The following is a 22592-nucleotide window of genomic DNA, read 5'->3' as shown; positions in this document are numbered from 1 at the left end:
GCGTCTCAACCATTAAAAGTACTGCGTCAGATTGTACCACACTCAGTCAATAAACCTGATAAATTCTTACTGTGCTTAAACAGCATTAAAAGTGCTCTTACCTAGGTTTTTTTTGCTTTACTCCGCACCGACACAGATAGGTCTTGTGGCGACGATGGGACAGGAAAGGGGCAGGAGTGGGAAGGAAGCGGCCGTGGACTTAATTAAGGTACAGCCCCAGCATTCGCCTGTTGTGAAAATGGGAAACCACGGAAAACCATACTCAGGGCTGCCGATAGTGGGGTTCGAACCTACTATCTCCCGAATACTGGATACTGGCCGCACTTAAGCGACTGCAGCTATCAAGCTCGGTCTCTTACCTAGTGAATGTATAAGGAGAACTGGAGAAATTCAGTTCAGGACGCAACATGCCTCAAGTAACGGGTACGGACCCCATATGATAGATAAAACTTAACAGCCTCATGAAATTAACAGCAGAAGGAAACAGTACGAGAAATTGAAAACACTGAACAAACTGGCAGAGGATTTGACGTCAGTCTTCAAGAACACGTGACGGCACTCCGGCTACATAAACTTGATAATCAGCACATGCACAGGGTGGTCAGAAACAATGTGAACCGGATATATGAGCGTAAAAAAAGATTAGCGATACTGATAAATAATTGAAAAAGAATAAATCTCACGCTGTTCTTATTTTGTTACCTTCTCAAGTTAGCCAATCAGATCGCTTCGCGGACGAACCAGCATCCAGAGTGTCACATTTCAACTCAGCGACCTCGTAAACAATGGATTCAACATTGATATCAGTCGTTTTCATTTATTTTTATACATCTCCTCCCGAGTGTTTGGGGTGTTTTCATCCAACAGTATGTTTTTCAAGTAGTACCAATGGCCATCCTGTTAAAAACACACATGCATGCATAATTCCGATCATTTTTTGCATTTTCCTTTTCACCCCTTCTCATCCACATGCCCGCGGGGGCTGAACATACACTTCAATGACATCCGGAGTGTCATTGTTCACCTCAGCGACCCCGAAAACTATTGACTGTACAATAATATTTGTCGTTGTCTATTATTTTTATACTTCACCCATATTTTCGTGATTCTTATAATTCAACTCCACCCCTACGGGTGCTAGGGGTGTCTTACCCCCGCAATAATTTATTCCGGATAAACGTCATATGTGTACCAAGTTTGAGAGGTATGCTAGAACATAAACACACACGTCCACAAACTCGATCACTTTGGACATTTTCCTTTCTTCACCGTTCTCAACCCTCTGCCGATTGTGACTGGACTTAGTCTTAAACGGCATCCAGAGTGTCACAGATCGTCTCAGTGGCCCCGAAAAGTACAGATTCCTCTCAAATATAGGCAGTTTTCGATTATCATTTACATTTCTCCCCTACCCTAGGGGCTACGAGTCTCTTACCACGAGTCATACTTGAATTAATTTTCGTTGAGAGCTATGCTGGAATATATACACAAGCGTCCCTTATCTTGGTCATTTTGGAAATTTCGTTTTTCACCTTTTCTCAACCTCTATGTGAAAGCAGGCTGAAAATTGACTTTAAAAATATCCGGAGTGTCGCTATTCATCTCAGCGTCCCTAAAAGGTATGAATTCGACACTATATTCGATTATTTTAATATCTCACCCCTCCCACGCCTACCCCTCACGTGCCAGGGTTGTCATACATCCACGCAGTTTGTCTGCTGATAGTAAGTCTTAAGTGTACCAAGTTTGGTTGAAATCACTCCCGCAGTCCCGAAAACCATGGATTCAACACTAATGTAGGGCGTGTTTAGTTATAATTTACCCCCCTTCCCTAAGGTTTCCCGGGATGTCCTGCCCCCACAGTATTTTCCAAACTGTAGGTAATATATGCAAACAGTTATGCTGGTACCAGCTATGCTGGAACATACATACGTCCATTATATCGGTCACTCAACTATTTTTCACCCTTTCTCAACCCATATGCCAAAGGAGGCTGAACTTTGACTTTATAAAAATCCGTAGTGTAACTATTCATCTCAGCGACCCCAAAAACTGTGGGTTCAACACTATTTCCATTATTTTACTATCTCGCCCCCTCACCGCCACCCTAAAGGTGTTCGGGGTATCTTACCCCAACGCAATTAGTCTACTGATAGCAAGTCATAATTGTACCAAGTTTGGTTCAAATCGCTCCAGTAGTCCTGCAAACAGTGGATTCGACATTAGTATTGGTCGTCTTGGTAATGTTTATATTTTACCCCCTCCCCTGGGGGTCCTTGCTGTGTCTCGCCCCACCAGTATTTTCACACATACTAAGTAACATTCGTGCCAAATCTAGTCGACAGCTATGGTGGTAAATATACACATACGTCCAAAATCTCGGCCATTTTGGTCACTTTATTTTACACTGCTTCTCACCCTTATGCAAAAGGGGGCTAAACTTGGACTTTAAAATAATCCGGGTGTTACTATTCTTCTCAGCGAGCCCTATAACTGTGGATTCGACACTATTTTCGGTTACCTTTATATCTCACTCCCCCTCTTCTCCGACCCAAAAGGGGCTGAACTTGGACTTAAAAAATTCCAGGAGTGTTACTATTCATCTCAGCGACCCGAAAACTATGGATTCGACGCTATTTTTGATTGTTTTATACCTCACTTCCCCCTCGCCCCCACACAAAAAGGGCTGAGCTTGGATTTTGAAAATATCCGAAGTGTTACTATTCATCTCAGCGACCCCGAGAACTATGGATTCGAAACTATTTTCGATTATTTTTATATCTCACTCATCCTAGTCCCCACCCAAAACGGGCTAAACTTGGACATTAAAAAAATCCGGAATTTCACTATTCATTTCAGCGACCCCCAAAAAATATGTTCGAAATTTTTTTCGACTTTTAAACTAACCCCCATTCTCCCCACCGCCACCCCAAAGTGTGCTAGGGATGGCTTACCTTCACAGTGCTCGTCTCCAGAGAGTAAGTCATAAGTGTACCAAGTTTAGTTGAAATTGCTCGAGTGGTTAAGAGAAGATGTCTAATTTACACACACATCTATCCATTTTTCTATATAGTAAGATGAAGAGTAGCACACGACATTATCCACAGCTGAAGTAGCTACTAGTATGGCTACTGGCTAACGTAAAATGCGTTGTGACGTCATTCCCAGGAATGACGATATTTACCTTTGGTTACCAACCACCGCAGAATTAAAGCACAGCTATTTTATCAATCAACAATGGACTGTTACTGGCGGTGACTTGACATCGAATGCATTCCACTTTCGCCCTGGAGGCGCTACCTACCCAGAGCAATGTGACATTTTGTCATTAGCCATACGTAACCAATCCATGGAAATGGCTTTGTAAGTTCAGCTTTTCACTACTAACCCACACAGAATGCGCTGCTGTCGCCCTAGGACAATGTCTGTCATGAGAACACTCCCTTCGAGAGACTACTATTCATGGTAGCGGTGAATAATGTTCGCACGGCAAGAAAAAAATGGTCATTTAGTGTTTATCTTAGTCCCTAAGTAGAGAGGTTGGCAGCCTTGCAGACCGGTCGATCACGTCGAAGAAGGGAACAAACGACAGTCACTCCGTGCGTAGTTGTTTGCATACAAGTGGTGATACGTGGTACATTTGTTGCGTAGCACAGGATATAGTTTTAATTCGGAAACCACGGAAAAATATCTTCAAGGCTGCCCACGGTGGGGTTCGAACCCTACATCTCCCGAATGCAATCTCACAGCTATATGACCCTAATCGTACGGCCAACTCACTCGGTAGATCAAACAGCTCATATTATTAATACTATGTACAAGTAAATCGGAAATTTCAATATGTCAAATAAATGTATTCTCATTTTCTACACAGAATGTATTGATCAGAAGCATCATAATGTTGTCACGAGCGACGATTCGCCACACGTCCTTCCGTGCGGAATTATGGAGCGAGCGCATCGAACAGGTTTCGATCCGTGACCTCCCAGTCAGAAATCCTTAATGATCATGAGTAGGTTATGTATAACATATAATCATGAGCAGGTCAAGTATAACATAAGAAGGTAATATATATATAGCAAAAACAGTGAAGTGAGTGATTAAGTGTAAATTAAATATCAGTGCAGAATTAGCGTGCTGGGCTCATAACCCAGAGGTCCGTGGATCGAAACCACGCTCTGCTACCACTTTGTACCGTGCTATACGTATAGAGGAGAAAAGAAGCGTCCGATCCGGAACATAGGCATAGAGAGCGAACCTTCGGGGGAGCACAACATATATATTTAAATTCCTTTTCCCGTTCTTGGGTTTTCCTTTTTCTTTACAAGATATGTAATTAAATACAATGCTGAGGAGGAAGATTTACAAATATTTGAGAAGGAGACTTGGGCTAGTATAATTTACATAAATCTGGAGGTTGGTGCAAAGGAATAAAATCCCTTATAACTTCAGTAAAAATATGTTGTATCATCGATCAAACGTCTCAAGCTCCAGGACACTGCCCTTGGGACGATAGAGGTGAGATAACTCGCTGAGTCTTGGAGGGGAAACGGATTAAATAATATTGTTGTTGTATGTTTAGTCCTCAGCCCGAAGGCTGGTTGGATCCTCAACAGCTCCGCCATCAGCTGTCATAAATGGCCTAGGCATCACTGAAGAGGTGTACTAGGGAAATGAGGAGTGAGGTAGTTTCCCGGTGCTTTCCTCACCGAGCCAGAAGTTGCTATTACATATCAGCCTAACAATCCCCCTGAAATGCATGCACCAACTGACCCTATGAGCAACATTTTCACACCATTCATAGCAGGGACTGGCTGCATAAGGAATGGCATTACTAGCATCACTCATACCTCAGTCACTTTCATCTTGTCAAAGCCAAGGATAAAGCTGAGACAGATCAATGAAAGTAACAATATTGCTCTAGCCCATACCAGAAGACATAGTGCACTGTAAACACTACGTCCTGCCAACAAAGGCATTAAATAATAATACAATTAATTTATCTATTACTACATTTAATATTACAGTTTACAAAAAATCTCTACAATGTTCTTTCTTAACATTGTATTTACTGTCCAACTCGTTGGCTGAATGGTCAGCGTACTGACCTTCGGTTCAGAGGGTTCCGAGTTCGATTCCAGGCCGGGTCGGGGATTTTAACCTTCATTGGTTAATTCCAGTAACCCGGGGGTTGGGTGTTTGTACTATCCCCAACATCCCTGCAACTCACACCCCACACATGACACTATCCTAACCACAATAACAGGCATTTACCTACACATGGCAGATGCCGCCCACCCTCATCGGAGGGTCTGCCTTACAAAGGCTGCACCCGGCTAGAAATAGCAAAGCAAAGCAAAATCATCTCCGTACAGGCCGTGAAGGCCCTTGGAGGGGTGGAAGGTAAAGGCTTCCACTATCCGCAACCTCGGGACTTGATGGGGTAGAGTTGTTAGCTCTGCGCCCGACCGCCTTTGCCCCCAGGAATTAACCTGGTACTCATTTTTGGTGTAGGCTGAGTGAACCTCAGGGCCATGTGCACATCCGGAAGTGGAAATCTCGTTTCTAAAATTTTACGACTTCCTGACGGGGATTCGAACCCACGTCCTTCCTGGCGAACCGAGCACGCCTTTACCGCCTAGGCCAGGCAGCCCCTCGGTTATAAATAGCCACACGAAATTAAAACTAATTGTATTTACGTTTGTCCTAACGTTAATAATGTTATCCCCAAAATCCGTAAAAGTAGTTAGTGGGACGTAAAGCAAATAACAATATTATTATTAATAGTATTATTGTTATTATTACTATTATTATTATTATTATTATTATTATTATTATTATTATTATTATTATTATTATTATTTATTAATCTGCTTACCCTCCAGGGTTGGCTTTTTCCTCGGACTCAGCGGGGGATCCCACCTCTATCGCCTCGAGAGCAGTGTTCTGGAGCGTGAGACATTGGGTCGGGGATACAACTGGGGAGTATGACCAGTATCTCGCCCTGGTGGCCTCACCTGCTATGCTGAACAGGGGCCTTGGTGGGGGATAGGAAAGTTGGAAGGAATAGACAATGAGGAGATAAGGAAGCGGCCGTGGCCTTAAGTCAGGTACCATCCCGGCATTTGCCTGGAGAAGTGGAAAACCACGGAAAACCACTTCCAGGGTGGCTGAGGTGGGAATCGAGCAGCCTCTACTCAGTTGTCCTCCCGAGGCTGAATGGACCCCGTTCGAACCCTCGTACCTCTTTTCAAATTTCGTGGCAGAGTCGGAAATCGAACCCGGATGTCCGGGGGAGGCAGTTAATCACACTAGCCACTACACCAAAGATGCGGTATCATTATTATTATTGTTATATAGTCTAGGGCAACATGTATCTGACCCTTATTAAGTTGTATTAGTGCAGGAATTTATTTATGTCGCAAATCTGAACAGAATTTTTCTCCTGTTACAATAGACAGTAAGAATAAACTGAATGACTCCAAAAATGAATGAATGAGTTATTGATGAGTGAATTTTAATGATAATAATAAAACAAAATACTACAATAAATCAAACAGTACATTTCAACATCCTAATGAATTCTAGGAATGAAAAAAAATCAAAATACAATAACAATAATAATAATATGTTCTTATACAGAGTGGTCGGAATCAACGTGAACCTGGTATATGAGCGTTAGAAGGTTGGTCATACTGATAAATAATTTAAAAATGCAATTCGATATCTCACATCGTTGTCATTTTGTCAGCTGCTGAAATTAATCAATCTGACCGCTTCGCGGGCGAATTCACATGTGCTTTGCAAGGCGGTGTTGCTAAATCTGCAACACCTGCTTTGAGCACCAATCGAAGGAGAGAACTTAAGAGAAGAGGGACTTCAATACAGGAGTTCCGAACTGATAGGATCGTTTCAAAGCAAGAAGGCTCCGACTTGAAACCCACAGTGTGCTGATTTCTTGGCATGGCTCTCAACCCGTTCTTAAGCCATCGCAGGAATTCACCCGCGAAGTGATCTGATTACTTCAGCAGCTGATGAAATGACAATGGCAAATTATTTATCAGTATGATAAATGATCTAATGCTCATATATCCACTTCACGTTTCTCCCCGACCAGCCTGTATATTCTATATCATTATTTTTTAAACTATTCTTTCATTTGTTTCGTGTTTTCTGTAACACTGGTTCGTTTCACAATGAAATGTATTAAAGTATAACATAACAGAAAAAAGAAATGTTGGTCCGCCTCTGTACAGATCACTTCACTAAGCAATACTGGGCACAGTGAACTTCCACCTGCCCCGTGCAGAGTATTACATTCTCCTCTTTCATTCTTTTATCCTCGGATTTCCATCTGCGCCCTCGTTTTTTTGCGGATATGGCCACGGACTGTAAATTTCTCTTTGATATGGGTTTGCTGGCAATGGAATGACCATTTGCGGTGCTGAGAGAAGGGGGAAGTCCCGTGGCGCAGTGCGCCGTACCGTGAACAGCCGGGGGAAGAAAGCTTTGTCGCCACACTAAATGGCCCTTGTCGGGTCACACAGATGAAGCCCATGACCCGAAGTAACGGTATGTGATTTCACCCAGAGAAAATATACAGCGGAGAACTGTAACAGGGAATGTATATGATTGCCTCTCTAGAAATATGGATTCGAAATTATAGTTCCTGGCACATTACTTGTATTGGTTCACGATAAAGCAGTCACTTGTTCTCATAACAGTAAATCAGGGTGATATTTGCCGTCGTCTTGCACCAATAGCAGAGACAACAGGATTACAATCGGAAGTAAAATATGTCGATAATAATAAATACTGATATCGCATACACTGTGATACGATATTACAGAAGTTCTGAATTCCATTGCCGAGATCATCATCGTTATTAGGACTACGATCTCTATGCAAATACAAGTTTTTATTTTAAATTGGTTAAAGTTCAAATTACATTATACGAGGGTTAGGGCATAAGTCATAGCAACTAATTTTTTCACATTTTCACTGTCATATGTCCTGGAAAGCGTGGCACTCGTAGTACATAAACACAGCGCTAGATGGCGGTGTATTGCACAGGTACCAAGCACAGGGAGCAGTGTTGCCAATTTAGGAGATTTGCCCCTAAATTTTGAGGGATTTAATCGTCTTAGAGGGAAAGTTGGGGGATACCAGAGTCAGGGGGAATTTCAGGATTGGAAATTACTTTTTGAGGAATTTTGAGGGGCTATGAGGGTGCCATTATCATCATTTATTTATTTATTTATTTATTTATTTATTTATTTATTTATTTATTTATTTATTTATTTATTTATTTATTTCATTGCAATAGCATACTTGGGTCCGCTAGTGTGTCGATTTTATCTTGAGGTTTAATATTTTCACTGTTTGCCAGTCCGTCTCGGACACTGCAGTTAATCATGCAACATCATGATTTTCTCACCTAGCGACTCTAAACGTACGAAACCTTCACGTGTCTTGAGATTCTCTCTTCTTGTCTTGTTTACGAACGCAGCAGCCGCCTTATTATTTTCTTTCTTATTCTTTTTGTGTATTGGCTGCTAGCATATAGGTGTATTTATATACAATCTACTAATTTTTAATTATTTAATAACTACCGATACGTCATAATATTAGAGACATGCATATCTCTCGCCTTCTCTCTCTGTCCCTCCTTCTCCTCGGTAACCGCAGGATCATTTATTTCTTTCGGTAAAGGTTGACGGGAATCACAAACTTCGGGTCTCGCACAGAATTCATTGGTCCGTTGGTAGAGTAAACGTCACTAGTAGTCTACGTCATGAAGGAGGGAAATCCCCACAATACGGAATGTAGCAGTCTGATAACATAACTCAAAGCAGTCTTGACTGCGATTCTATAGTTCATGTAGTTATAAGGCCATTTTTGCATGGCCTTTTAACAAATAAGGCAATATCTGTGATACGTAAATAATTCTGTGGAGTGATTTATTCCTTATGTGAATAAAGGCAGCAAAATTATTATTATTATTATTATTATTATTATTATTATTATTATTATTATTATTATTATTATTATTATTATTATTATTATTTGGGGGTTATTGTCTCATTTAGAGGGATTTTAGAAGTGATTTGGGGGGGGGGGGATTTTGACTTAAGTGTTGGCAACACTGACAGGGAGATTGGACAGCAGTAGTAAGTCAGGCTCCGTGCAGAATGGATGTGACGGGGCAAGAACAGCGCGGGATGTACTGGAACACCCGCCATGCTTACCGGACTTGTCTCCCACAACCTCCAGACCATAGTTCAATTGGTAGAGCAACCGACGCAAAATCGGGAGGTTGTGGGTTCGGATCCTACTAGTGTCTGGTTGGCAATTTTTGTTCTGTACTTAACATCTCTTGAACGTGTACTAAATGTACGTAACACGACCTAATAGGTTGAAAGTTGGTTTCGATTACAATGCGGTCTTGAAAATTCAATATTCATTGACTTGGCCCTCAACGGGCAACTTCAACGCACTCTACAGTGTGATGGTAGTAGTACCAGACCTGTAGTTTAGATCCTTTCCAACAGAACAAAGATGGCCTAGGCCACCATAGCTCAATTGGTAGAGCAACCGACGCGAATTCGGGAGGTTGTGGGTTCGGATCCCACTGGTGTCTGGTTGGCCATTTTTGTTCTGTACTTAACATCTCTTCAACACGTACTAAATGTACGTAACACGACCTAATAGGTTGAAAGTCGGTTTCGATTACAATGCGGTCTTGAAAACTCAATATTCAGTAACTCCTAACTTGTTAAGTTTGGCAATACGGACTAACTATGAAATTCATTTCTTGTGGTTATTAATATGTGTCTTTGAAAGGTAAAAATAAAAAGAGCAGAATACGTCAGGGTATAAATAGTAGTAGTCTGCCTAACACTTTCTTGAAGTAGTTATTCCTACGCAAGCAAAGTCTTCAAAATAAGAGGAAACTGGATCTCCTCATATTCTCCCTGTTTCATTCCTCATTGTTTTACTAACTTCTTCAAGCTGCAGCCGCGTGCCTTAAAAGGAAAATCACATTGCTAATAAAGCGATGTCACTTTGTAAACATCAATTAGCAATACCTTTGAAAAAGCTACTTTAAACAGAAGTGAACCCCAAAATGGTTTATCCACGCACCGCCACTCTCTCCATTAATACATGCATCACTCCAAATTCACGGATATTTCAGAAGTAATGGAACTAGAGCGAAGAACGTAAATTAGTCTCAATAAGCTACATGAACACCCATTTTCTCAGCGAGAATTATATTGTGGATTGCCCTAATCAGGCGAGGTTATACATTAATAAGGATTTGGAAAAAGTATATTGTGGATTATTCTCCTCTTTCTCACATGTCTTAATTTTAGTATAGTGTTGCTTTCAGCAATAAATTGCAAAGTAAGACATATTTAAAACTCTGGAAGTTGTAATTAGAGCAGAACTTGTAGGAGCGCAGTCTTATAAATAATCCACGGTCTCCCATATTCAGGTAATTTTTTTATCCCAAGAAGCACTTTATTCGAGCAAGCAGCTTGTTTTTAAACAGTTTCTCTCTGCATCTTTAAGTTCGTGTTCACACTATAAAGTAATTACTGCGGTACATGCAAGTAGTTCTCAACAAAACACCTACTTTCATTAGAGGCGACACTTGGGTTCTCTCCCTTTATTTTAGGTTATGTTTATGGATGATTCCAAGGAAAAATAATTTTTTACATGTACAGCCGAAATAGGTTCTAATGACCCCGAACGAACTGCCAATAAACGATAGTCGCACAATCGTTTTCTTTCTTGGTACTAAAAATGTCATATCTGTAAGTTTTTCGGTTGCACACTTACATGGTTAATTAACAGAATTACGTTTACACTTCGAAAAACGTACTGGTAACTTAAGTAAGTACTGTATGTTCTCGAATGCCAAACTTCCAAGTGGATTCCAACCACCACGTAAAACATGGTCTGCTCTGAACAGAATAAGAACAGGCCATGGCAGATGCAGAGACATCCTGTTTAAATGGAACAAGTTGCCGACACCCGCGTGTGACTGTGGAGCTGCACGACAAACCATACATCATATTGTCAGAGTGTGTGAAACGCGGGCATACACAGGCAGCAAAGTGGATTTTCTGATGGCAACTCCAGAAGCAATACAGTGGATCAGTGATCTTGACATTCAGTTGTAGGGAGCCTTTTCTTGTTCATTGCTTTCTTGTTATGTAAATATGTATATAATTTATTTAATTTATTTCTGAACTCAACTTGATTGCATAGGCCATACGCTAAATAAGTAATAAACAGTAGGCCTACAGTATTAGTGTAGTGGGACTGCGAGTAATTTCATCGGCTTTCCCTTGAAGTGTAGGTCCATTGATCGATACATTGTTTGTTCTTTGCAGCTTAAACCATTTCTTCAATATCATTGTGCTCAAATGATGTGGTCCGCCAGATTTTTAAACATTTTTCTTCGAAAATTGACTGTATTTTCTCTCTGTCCTTTCAAATTGTAGAAATCGTTCAGTGTGATACACACAATTCTTTCCCGATGCCCACATTTGTTTGCCCATTTTCTAACCTCCATGTTTGCGTCATTTTTCTTCAATATTACACACTTGCCTTTTCTCTTGTGACATCTTCACAGCGATGTTGTCTTGACTGTTTAAGAACGGATTTGAAATCTACAATAATAAGCATTACATTGTTGTGAGCAATCCTCGAATACATAACAAACAAATTCAACATTGGACGTTATAGCCGATACATGTATCCGAAAATGTGTTCAGAGTTGCTTACGTGGTTTTATACGATATGTCGTTATAAGCGACGTCGTACTAAGCGAGTTTTTTTAATACAGTGTTTATATAGGATTTAGACGGGGCCGTTAGATTTCACCATTATAGCCAATACGTCATTTTTTATTTTATTTTTTTACAATCTGCTCTACGTCGCACCAACACTGATAGGTCTTATGGAGACAATGGGACAGGAAAGGGCTAAGAGTGGGAAGGAAGCAGTCGTGGCCTCAATTAAGGTACAGCCCAGCATTTTCCTGGTGTGAAAATAGTTAACTACGGAAAACCATATTCAGAGTTGCCGACAGTGGGGTTCGAGCCCACTATCTCCCGAATACTGGATACTGACCGCACTTAAGCGACTGCAGTATCGGGTTCTGTAATACGTCGCAATAAACGGTTTCGGCTGTATATTCTCCCCTAAATCCTCAAAATTACTACATAGTCGTCCAAACCGAGCGAAACATTCCCTCATCAAGTGTTCAGTCTGTAGATTGGTCTGAGGCCACTCTCCGGTTAGTTCTATTTTCCATCCTCCTCTTCAATTCGGTGCACTTTCTACATTAAAAGTCTCCCATTATCCGCTGAATATACTGGATACGGGGTCTTCCTCACATACTCTTCCCTTTAATCATTCCTTCTAACATCAGTCTAAACTAGATGTTATATCGTATTACATGCCCTATTTATTTTATCCTAGATTTTATGCTCCTCCAATAACATCATTATCCCCTGCCTTCTTATGCACTTCTTAATTTGTTATCCTATCCCTGCAGCTGATCTTGAACATTCTCCTGTAGCACCAATGTTTGAGTGCGGTTAATGACTTCTTTTCCCCTTTTCCTATTGTCCAGATTACACACCCGTATAACACAATGCTCCACACACATATATTTTAACAATCTCTTTCTTGTAACGAAAATGATACTATTTGTGACAAAGAGTATACTTCTTTTAAGTAAATTCATCTTTTGTTTGATTTGTCCTACTTCTTATTTCATTACCATTTCTATAACCTTTTGTAACATTCCTTACCAGGTTATTAAATTCTCTTGCGTTAGATAAGTTTCCTTTCTCATTGTAAATTTTACTTTTGATACTCCTCTGTCACATATCATCACGCTATTTTTCTGTTTATTGATCTTCATGTTATATTCATCTTCCATGATTCCTTCAATCTTTTCTCGCACGTACTCTCTGTGACTACTGGAATGTCATCTGCTTATCGAAATATATCTATTGTTTCTCCATTTACCCTTACTCCTACGTTCACTTTTTCCCAGACCCTATTCAGTGAATCTTGAATGTATGCATTAAAAATAGTGATGGTCAGAATCGAGTACTTTCCAGAATCGATTACAATGCATTCCAGAATATTTAAGAATCGAAACTTGCATTCGAAACCCAGTTCTCGAGACATACAGGATTCAAGTAACTGAAATGTAAGCGAACTCTGGACATCAAGAACGATTAATGCCCAGGAGGCGCTTTAATAAAGGCTGCTAGCCTTGTACGGTGTATATTTATTTATTTGTTTATTTCTGACTTACATTTGTGGCGAAGTTAGGACTCACGGCCCTCTCTTACACTTAACCACTATAAACAGAATTTAAAAATGTAAACACAAAAGTAAGACATAGAAATTCTAAAAAGAAATAATACTACAGACACATAATTCTAAGACTACCGGTAAGTTAGGCCTACATATCAGTACAGCAATTAATGTGACAATAATAATAATAATAATAATAATAAATGAAGAAAACCCATTCACACAACATACACACAATGACTCACACAACTCAGTTTTATGTTAGCAGGGATAACTTTCTGCAGGCAGATTTGAATTTGTGAGAGGAAGTAAGGTGCCGAATGCCCATTGGGCGTGTATTCCAGAGTCTCGATGCGGTAACTAAAAAGGAATGATTTCAGTAATTCGTTCGACTTAGTGGAATTTCAAGTAAGGAACCAGAACGGGTACTAATTTCATGGAATGAGGAAGGGAAACGAAAATTAGAAGAGAGGTAAGTAGGAGTGTTCCTCGAGAGCACTTGGTAAACAAGTGTCATTAGGTGAAAATTCCTTCGTTCATTTATGCGTAGCCATTCGAATGTTTTGAAATATGGTGTAACATGAGCGTCATGTCGCAGTTGGAAGATATATCGTATGCATGAGTTTTGTGCTCGCTGAAGTCTCAAAGCTTGTTCAGCATTTAGATTGACTAGTACCGTATCACAGTAGTCTAAAATTGGAAATAGTAGTGCTTGGATTAATTTTAATGTAAGTTTTTGAGGAAAGGAATTCTTGTGACGTTTCAGGGGATATAGAGCTGCATAAACCTTTCTACATACATTTGTTACGTGTTCATTCCAGGTCAGATTCTCATTGATGGATATTCCAAGATTAGTTACATTTTTAAGGTACGGTACAGCAATGTCTTGATTATGATCGGAGGGGGATTGATATTGCTTATTACATGTACTAATTTAGAGTTTCTATGATTATACTTTGTGTTTTACGAGGATTTAGCAGTAAGTGGTTGTTTTCGCATAGGCGGTAAGCCTTTCAATATCCGAATTAATATGCTGAACTGTTTCATGTAAATTGTTTGTAGTGGTGTGTTTGTATATCTGCATATCATTAGCATATAAGTGGTAGTTGCAATACTGAAGTGTGGAAGATATGTCATTAATATGCAAGACGAACAGTAAGGGCCCTAGAACAGACCCTTGCGGGACAACGGATGATTTTACAGCCCATTGGGATCTTTGATTGTTTACCACTACGCACTGGCGACGATTTGTAAAGTACGACTTAAAAAAATTAAGGGCTATCGGGCCGATATGCAGACAGACGAACAATAATAAATTTTAAATTGCAGCTGTTTTATATAAGAGATAGCGGCCCCGGTATAGAAAGCCAAAATCAACGGCCGAGAGGATTTGTCGTGCTGACCGCCCGACACCTCGCAATCTGCAGGATTTCGGGCTGAGCAGCGGTCTCTTGGTAGGCAAAGGCCTTTCAAGGGCTGTAGTGCCATGGGGTATGGTTTAAGCTGTTTTACATAAATTTGATATTACGCCATTCGTTGTCAAAATGTGTATTTTCATTCTCTCAATGCCTCTCTTGATTCTCTTAATTCTCTTATTACTTTACTGTGTATTCTCATTCATATAATTATTATGCATACATTACATATCAATGGTGTTCACTAACATTTCATTTTACCGAGAGAAAAGCCGCGTGGGGAGGGGGCACGAAGCTGTCAGTTTGCATTCGGGAGAGAGTGGTTTCAAATCCCATTGTCGGCAGGCCTGAAGATGGTTTTCAGTGGTTTCCCATTTTCACAGCAGGAAAATATTGGGGCTGTATCTTCACTAAGGACACGATCACTTCCTTCCCGCTCCTAGCCGTTTCCCATAAGAATTATGCGAGTCGGTGCGACGTGAAGGAAATTCTGAAAAGTGAAAAAAACACATTTTATTTCCCTTATAGAAAATATAAATAATGCGAGAAATTGATTGTGAGCGATTTACTTTCAGATAGTGACCTATAACCGTCATTACAACTTGATATTGGCGTATACTGTAATCTCAATTAGTATGATTCTTTTGGAGAACTTCTCGTTCTTCCGTCTGAGAGAAGCATTCGAGTGCATCGAGAACTTTTTCTTCCGTCTGAGAGAAGCATTCGAATACACTTTAGGTAAATACTCGTATGATGTGCATTACTCTCTTTACCACATCATGAGTACAGAGATAGTTCTGAGTTACACCTAGAGATGGCGCTACTATCCTCACTGTTCTCGGATATTGCATAAAAAGAGATCAATGTGGTCTCGCTTTGGGATTATCATCAGTGAATGCCTCGATCGGAAGTATTCGAATACTTTTATTAGGACTAGAGACATCTCGAGAATTTGTAAGAATCGAATTCTTCGACTTTTTGGTCTCGAGTACTTCCATCGCTAATTAAAAAGCATGGGAGACAGAGACAAAGACATCCCTGCCTTACGCCTTTCCTCTTGCTCATTTCCGATTTTGATTACTGCAGTTCTATTTGTATACATGTTCCAGATAAGTCTCCTGTCTTTATACCTGATTCGAAACATTATGTCTCTACCTGTTTACACTTATTAATTTCAAAACCCCGATAGGTGATGATTTTGTGATGTTCCACAAAATTTAGTTTCTGACAGACGTAGTAAGGATTCCTATGCATTTGTTTTAACTCAAGACTTGTTGGACCATCAAACCATGCATCCACTGCATTTGGTCAATAAGAAAAATATGTTTCTTCCTCCCATGTACAGATTTTAGAAGGTCAAATGTGCGAACAATTACGCACCGGTACCGCATTGCATGAAGTGAAGATTTTAAAGCTTACAAGTTACAAAGGTGTTCTCCAAAATCTACTTATTTAAAGACTATTTTCATATCCCAGTAGTGGAAGAAGATAAGAATAAAACAGCCAACATTTCGTCTTTTGGATTATTTGAATTCAGTGTCATGATTTTTGCCTCGGAAATGCTCCCTTCGCACTTCATCTCTTCATTAAAATAGTACTGAATGGACTCAATTATTGTTAATAAACTTAACCATGATACATAGGACAGTCCGGAAGAAGTTTGGCTATAAGGTACAAAGAACACGTTAATTCGGTCAAACATGATATTCGGCAATGGGAGAACATATGGTTGAAATGAATCATAAATTTACAGACATTTCCAATGACATGAAATTATTACATTCGACCAAAAAGGGAAAACTGATGAATGTTTTGGAAAATTTAGAAATTTACCTTACACAAAAATGTAATTCTGAATCAAGTTTAAATGAGAAAAGTACAGAAGATAACCCACTGTTTAGGCTAGCATATAATCATTTAAGGAACAAAAAGAAGAAGAAAAGAAGAAAAACTTGAAGATCCTAAATTTGTATAGTGTTCTCATTCACTTCAACCAAAATTGAATGTATTGATCATTTTTATAATATTTCATAAGTTCTCTTTACTCTTTGATCTGATGTATTGGGACACAATACTCCTTCAAATTGTAAAACAAAAGATTGTGTCATATTGTGTTATTCTTTGATCTAACCACTGATGAAGGGAATGGTTGAGATTTCCCGAAACATGTATGGTTTAATTAATGTTTCTTTCATTTAATGAGTGTATTGATCAAGGCGGATTTAAATAAACTATTATAAATAGTTATATTATACATTGGACTCAATTACGTATTTCTTTACCTGGATGATATACTGATCGCTTCGAAATCTATTGAAGGACAACGTCATCATACAAAACTTGTCCTTGAAAGGTTATCAAAGTATGGTCTTCATAATAACATGACTAAATCCGTAAAAGGTGAAAAAATAATTGGAATATCGGGTATACCACATCACCTCAAGTGGATCACGTCGTGGTCACCAAATGTTGTTTGCTAATATTTTTATTTTATGCAAAATCACTTCGTGTCGTCATATACTTCTTAATTATTGTGTACTACATCATGGAAATCATGCATTCAACAATCACAACAAAACTCAGGTCTGTTTTCAAGGAATCTCCAAAATAAAAGAAAGTTGATTCTCACAGCCTTCCAGATTGACCGTTACAGACATCTTTTAAAACTGGATTCGTAATGTAACGAAGCCTATTCGCTGCTATAAAAGGACGAGTGGCCAGAAAATCGTGCACTTCGTCTCAACAAGGACTACCCGAGAGTTTCGTGACTGGACGATAACAAATGAGTCTAACCACACCATTCAAGAAGAAGAAGAAGAAGAAGAATACCCGAGAGTAGTTGACGGGCTTAATACGTAAACATGGCCTAATATTCCGGAGCAACATCAAAGCTTTCAAGTTGATATCAGCCATGAAAGACAGACTTACTCGCAGATCAAGTCATATTGAATAGCGTATCATAGACGATATTTCTCGTGTGAATTCTGTCTGGTTTTCTGCCTCATCCTAGTGGTCTGTGAAACCACTTTCCCAATTTTCCACCTCAGGTGTTGCAATACGTTCTTATAACTCTGTATACGCCAGAAAACAGTGCAGTTATTTAAATCTTTCCTTTATCCATCCGCAGAACATGACCCATAGTTCAGTCTGTGCTACACAGACGACTTCGTTTGTGACGTGACCTTGGAAGCTTAGTTTTAGGAATCGTCTGAGGCACCTTTCATGAAAGATGTTGAGTTGGTGAGATGTCTTCCATGACTTCTTGCTCGATTTTCATATGAACATTTATAAGAGAAAGGATGCAACATTTTTCATATTTGATAAATATGAACTGTACTCGGACTTCTAACAGAAACAAATCAATAATTATGTCTTAAATATTTGTACGATTATCTTTACCGAAATGACTGATTACTAGTGAATTATTACTTACGTAAGTCTGAACAACACGTCTGAAAGATGTTTACCTGAAAAAGAGAAGAAAATTTTATTATTATTGTTTATTCAATTACAAACCCTATTTTACACATGGTATATTAGGTTTGTAGATAACACAACTAGACTGATACAGAATATAGCAGCTAAAACTTGAAAATGGGATGAATTTTAAATGAAATGGAGAAATTTAGCAAATGCATTATAACAGCAAATGATTTGAAATAAAGCATTAAAAGGTGCTTGATATTGTATATCACACACATAGAAGTAGATCTGTATTAGTAATTTACTTACTAATTCAACTCTACTTCTTTAAAAAATGGGACATTCAAATGATGGATAATAAGCCGTTTGTGGCATTTCACAGGTACACGTTTAGGGCTTCTGGATATTGATTCTAAACCACTCAGAATATGATCCAAATTCTCTATGTCCTGACAAACTATCTTAAAACATTGTCATGTGTTATTCTGCTTTCCAGTCTATCTTGAATCTTCGTAAAGATCAAATTCGTGGTAAGCTGAACTCTTGAGCTAGTTATCCATAGATTAGTCCATATATCCTCCGTACACGTTTCCAGTTCCATTTTGACAAATGACACAGGGCACTTGTTATACAGTAAAAGATCGCCGAGGCTGGTTTCAGCTTCTTTGGCAAGTTCATCAACTGTCCCATTCCCTTCTGTGCCTTTATGACCTCGTGCCAGTTTCAATGGTATGAAGACAAGGGGATGCTTTTCGTATTTGCTGACTCTGATTATCTAACACAAGACCACAAACAAGCCTCTGGTCCAGGTCATAACTTCAAGGTCCTTGAGGTGATACTAATTAAGATATCTTTTTTTTTACCTTCTAGTAGCTGTGTCACAACAGTCTCAAATTTGACAGTTGAATCTACATAGTGTAACTTACACTTCGTAGCGCCATATAGGTGCAATAGCCACTTTTATTTTGTTTTTACGTCAAAGGTGATGTCCGTTCGACGAGTGCTGCCACTAGTAGAGATGCCTTGCTTCGTCTTGGGTGGCTATGCTGAAAACCAATGGACTGCACTTTCTTATGATTAGATGCGTGCGTTATCAACCAGTGATAAAATATTCATGATCTTACCTTCCGACAAAATTTTGCTTGCCTCGTTTGTGTCGTAAAGAGCCGTGAACAATTCGACTCGACATTCGAAAATTTTTGAATTTATGGCAGTGTTCATACCAGACTGCCGGCCCCGTGGTGTAGGGGTAGCGTGCCTGCCTCTTACCCGGAGGCCCCGGGTTCGATTCCCGGCCAGGTCAGGGATTTTTACCTAGACCTGAGGACTGGTTCGAGGTCCACTCAGCCTACGTGATTAGAATTGAGGAGCTATCTAACGATGAGATGGCGGCCCCGGTTTAGAAAGCCAAGAATAACGGCCGAGAGGATTCGTCGTGCTGACCACACGACACCTCGTAATCTGCAGGCCTTTGGGCTGAGCAGCGGTCGCTTGGTAGGCCAAGGCCCTTCAAGGGCTGTAGTGCGATGGGGTTTGGTTTTTTCATAACCAGACTAGGAGCAAATGAGTATATTTTAAAACTATAATCAACATTTATCTAAGTTATATAATTAAAATTTTCAGCGTTCCCAATAATTGTGTCGTTTTGACTTTCAGGAACTCGCGTAATAGCTGAGAAAGCATATTCGGTCATTCCTGCCATCTTAAACACAACTATCCTCTACATTTTTAAATCAATACTACATAGTTAAGTGCATTTTGAGATCTTAATTTGATCCACTGATGATGGAACGATTCCGAAACTTGGTTTTGGATTAAATTATTTAATTTTTGCTCATATAGACTGTTTTAATTTTAATAACTGAAACCATTTATGCCAAACTTCATTTCTGTGTGTTCTCGATTCGTCATGGACTTGCACAAGATGTTGGTTCCAACACTCTGGTGTGATACTGCCTGTCCTCCTTCCACAAGCAATTCGTACTAATGCCCCTGGAACTCGATCGTACATTTCAAAATAAGCTTCTGGAATATTATCTGTAGGCTAGTTAAGAATACTAGACTCAATATCTGATGAATATTAGTTCTGAATGTATATTTGTACGAATAGATACTGATTACATCTTCTTCAGTGCTCAGTCTGCAAGATCCTATGAATTAACTCAGCGCCTCCAAAATTCTACATTCGCAACTAGCTCTGTGGTCTCGTTTACCTCCATACTCCTCACCAATAAATCAATAAAAACTGAATCTGACTACCATCACTACGTTCTCCCTCTACTTATCTTACCTTTCATCGCCGAGTCCATTATTCTTCTAAGTAACTTATCCTCATCCATTCAATTCACATAATCACCACCACCTAAACCAGTTCATGTGAACGGCTTCATCCTCCGATCCTCTTGTGGGTGGGGGAGGCAGAACAGATCCAAAGTATCTCCTGCCTGTCATAAAAGGCGACTAGAAAGGGGACCCAGGGGATTTCATCTTGTGAGCATGTGTTGACAACCTCGCTTTCATCGTTTCGGTCTGATCTCCCTTGGTAATAATAATAATAATAATAATAATAATAAAAATAATAATGTTGATTTTACGTCCCACTAACTGCTTTTACGGTTTTCGGAGACTCCAGTGTGGCAGAATTTAGTCCCGCAGGAGTTAATTTACGTGCCAGTAAATCTACCGACACGAGGCTGGCGCATTTGAGCAACTTCAGATATCACCGGACTGAAGCAGGATCGAGCCTGCGAAATTGGGTTCAGAAGACCAGCGCCTCAAACATCTGAGCCACTCAGCCCGGCACTTCCCTTTGTCAACATCTGTTATTTCCGATGCCGACGGTATTCGATATGCGAGGCCTGGGGAATCGTTTATTTTCAAACCTTTCGATGCCCTTCTCTTTCCCTGGCCGATGCCTTCATTCTCCAAAGAAACGGACCACATCCTTTTCCCCCTGCTGATTAGTGTTAATAGAAGATGGTTGCCCTATTGTACTTCCTCTTAAAACAATAACCACCACCACCACCTCATTCACCGAGCTTGTTCGTGATTTAGCATTTATTCCTCATTTTGAATACCCTCATGCTATCGTTTCCATCTGTTTATACCAGCAATCATTGTCGCTACTTCCGTATCTGTTAATTCTAACTTATAAGATAACCTGAGCCTACCCAGCTTTAAGAGTACAGTCAGTCTGAATACAGACCGATGTACAGAGAGTTTCCTACGACTTTCTTTAAGAATACCACTGATCTTAACTGCGAGCTCATTGCAGTAGCTTTGATTAATTTCATCCAATTTCACCTTCCTCAGAAATACCCTGCGAAAAGCGGAAGTGCTCAAACTCAAGGCCTTTGTGATGTGGTGCTGGTGTGGACTCCTAAGAACAGCTAGGACTGATAGACTCACAAACAACGTTCTCAAAATAGCGTGACAGACACGCACCTTGTTTGAAATCTTATACAAAAGAAGAAATAGCTTCGCTTGCCTCTTGCTTCGCCATTCTGACTGATGCACCACTCTGTTTGAAAGGAAAATGGAAGGTAGAAGACCAAAATATTATATAGTGAGTAATTTATAAACACTATTAAAGTCAATTACACCTACTTCACTTGAAGCTGTTGGCCAAAGAAAGGAAACGCTTGGAAGATTTGCATGTTACCCACCATCCTTAAGGTTGAGGAGAATCAGAAGAAGACTACCTTCCTGCGAAAATGCATATTGTAAATACTTTAAATATTATACCTGCTCAAGGTTCGTACTCTCTACCTGACATTCAATACTCTTAGTTTACTAACATCGCTTTAGTATTGGAAATATCAATTATAATATCATAATCATTAGGCCTCTTTTCAGACTTTTGGCACAGTCTTCTCGTTTCAGAGTAGTGTACTGTGGAATTATCGTTTTTCTTAACACCGTTACACAGAATGATGTATCAAAACGAAGTTCGAAAATACACACCCGTACATTGTAAAGCATAGTCGGTAATAAAATCAGTACATCGTATTGGTTGTCCGGCTCCATGGCTAAATGGTTAGCGTGATGGCCTTTGGTCACAGGTGTCCCGGGTTCGATTCCCGGTAGGGTCGGGAATGTTAATCTTAATTGGTTAATTTCGCTGGCACGGAGGCTGGATGTATATGTCGTCTTCATCATCATTTCATCACGACGCGCAGCTCGCCTACGGACATCGAATCAAAAGACCTGCATTTGGCGAGCCGAACTTGTCCTCGGACACTCCCGGCACAAAAAGCCATACGTCATCTCATTTCATTATTCGAGTCATTCTACAGAAATAAATAACCTACTATCAACAAAGAAAATCACAGAAACTGTTTTAACATGTTCAGTAGAAGAGATAAGCTGTCACTGGATATTTATATCCACTTACCTGCTTGTTGGCGTGAC

The sequence above is a fragment of the Anabrus simplex genome, chromosome 7, assembly GCF_040414725.1.
Source record: "Anabrus simplex isolate iqAnaSimp1 chromosome 7, ASM4041472v1, whole genome shotgun sequence".
NCBI classification, from domain to species: Eukaryota; Metazoa; Arthropoda; class Insecta; order Orthoptera; family Tettigoniidae; genus Anabrus; species Anabrus simplex.
This window is presented reverse-complemented; position numbering follows the sequence as displayed.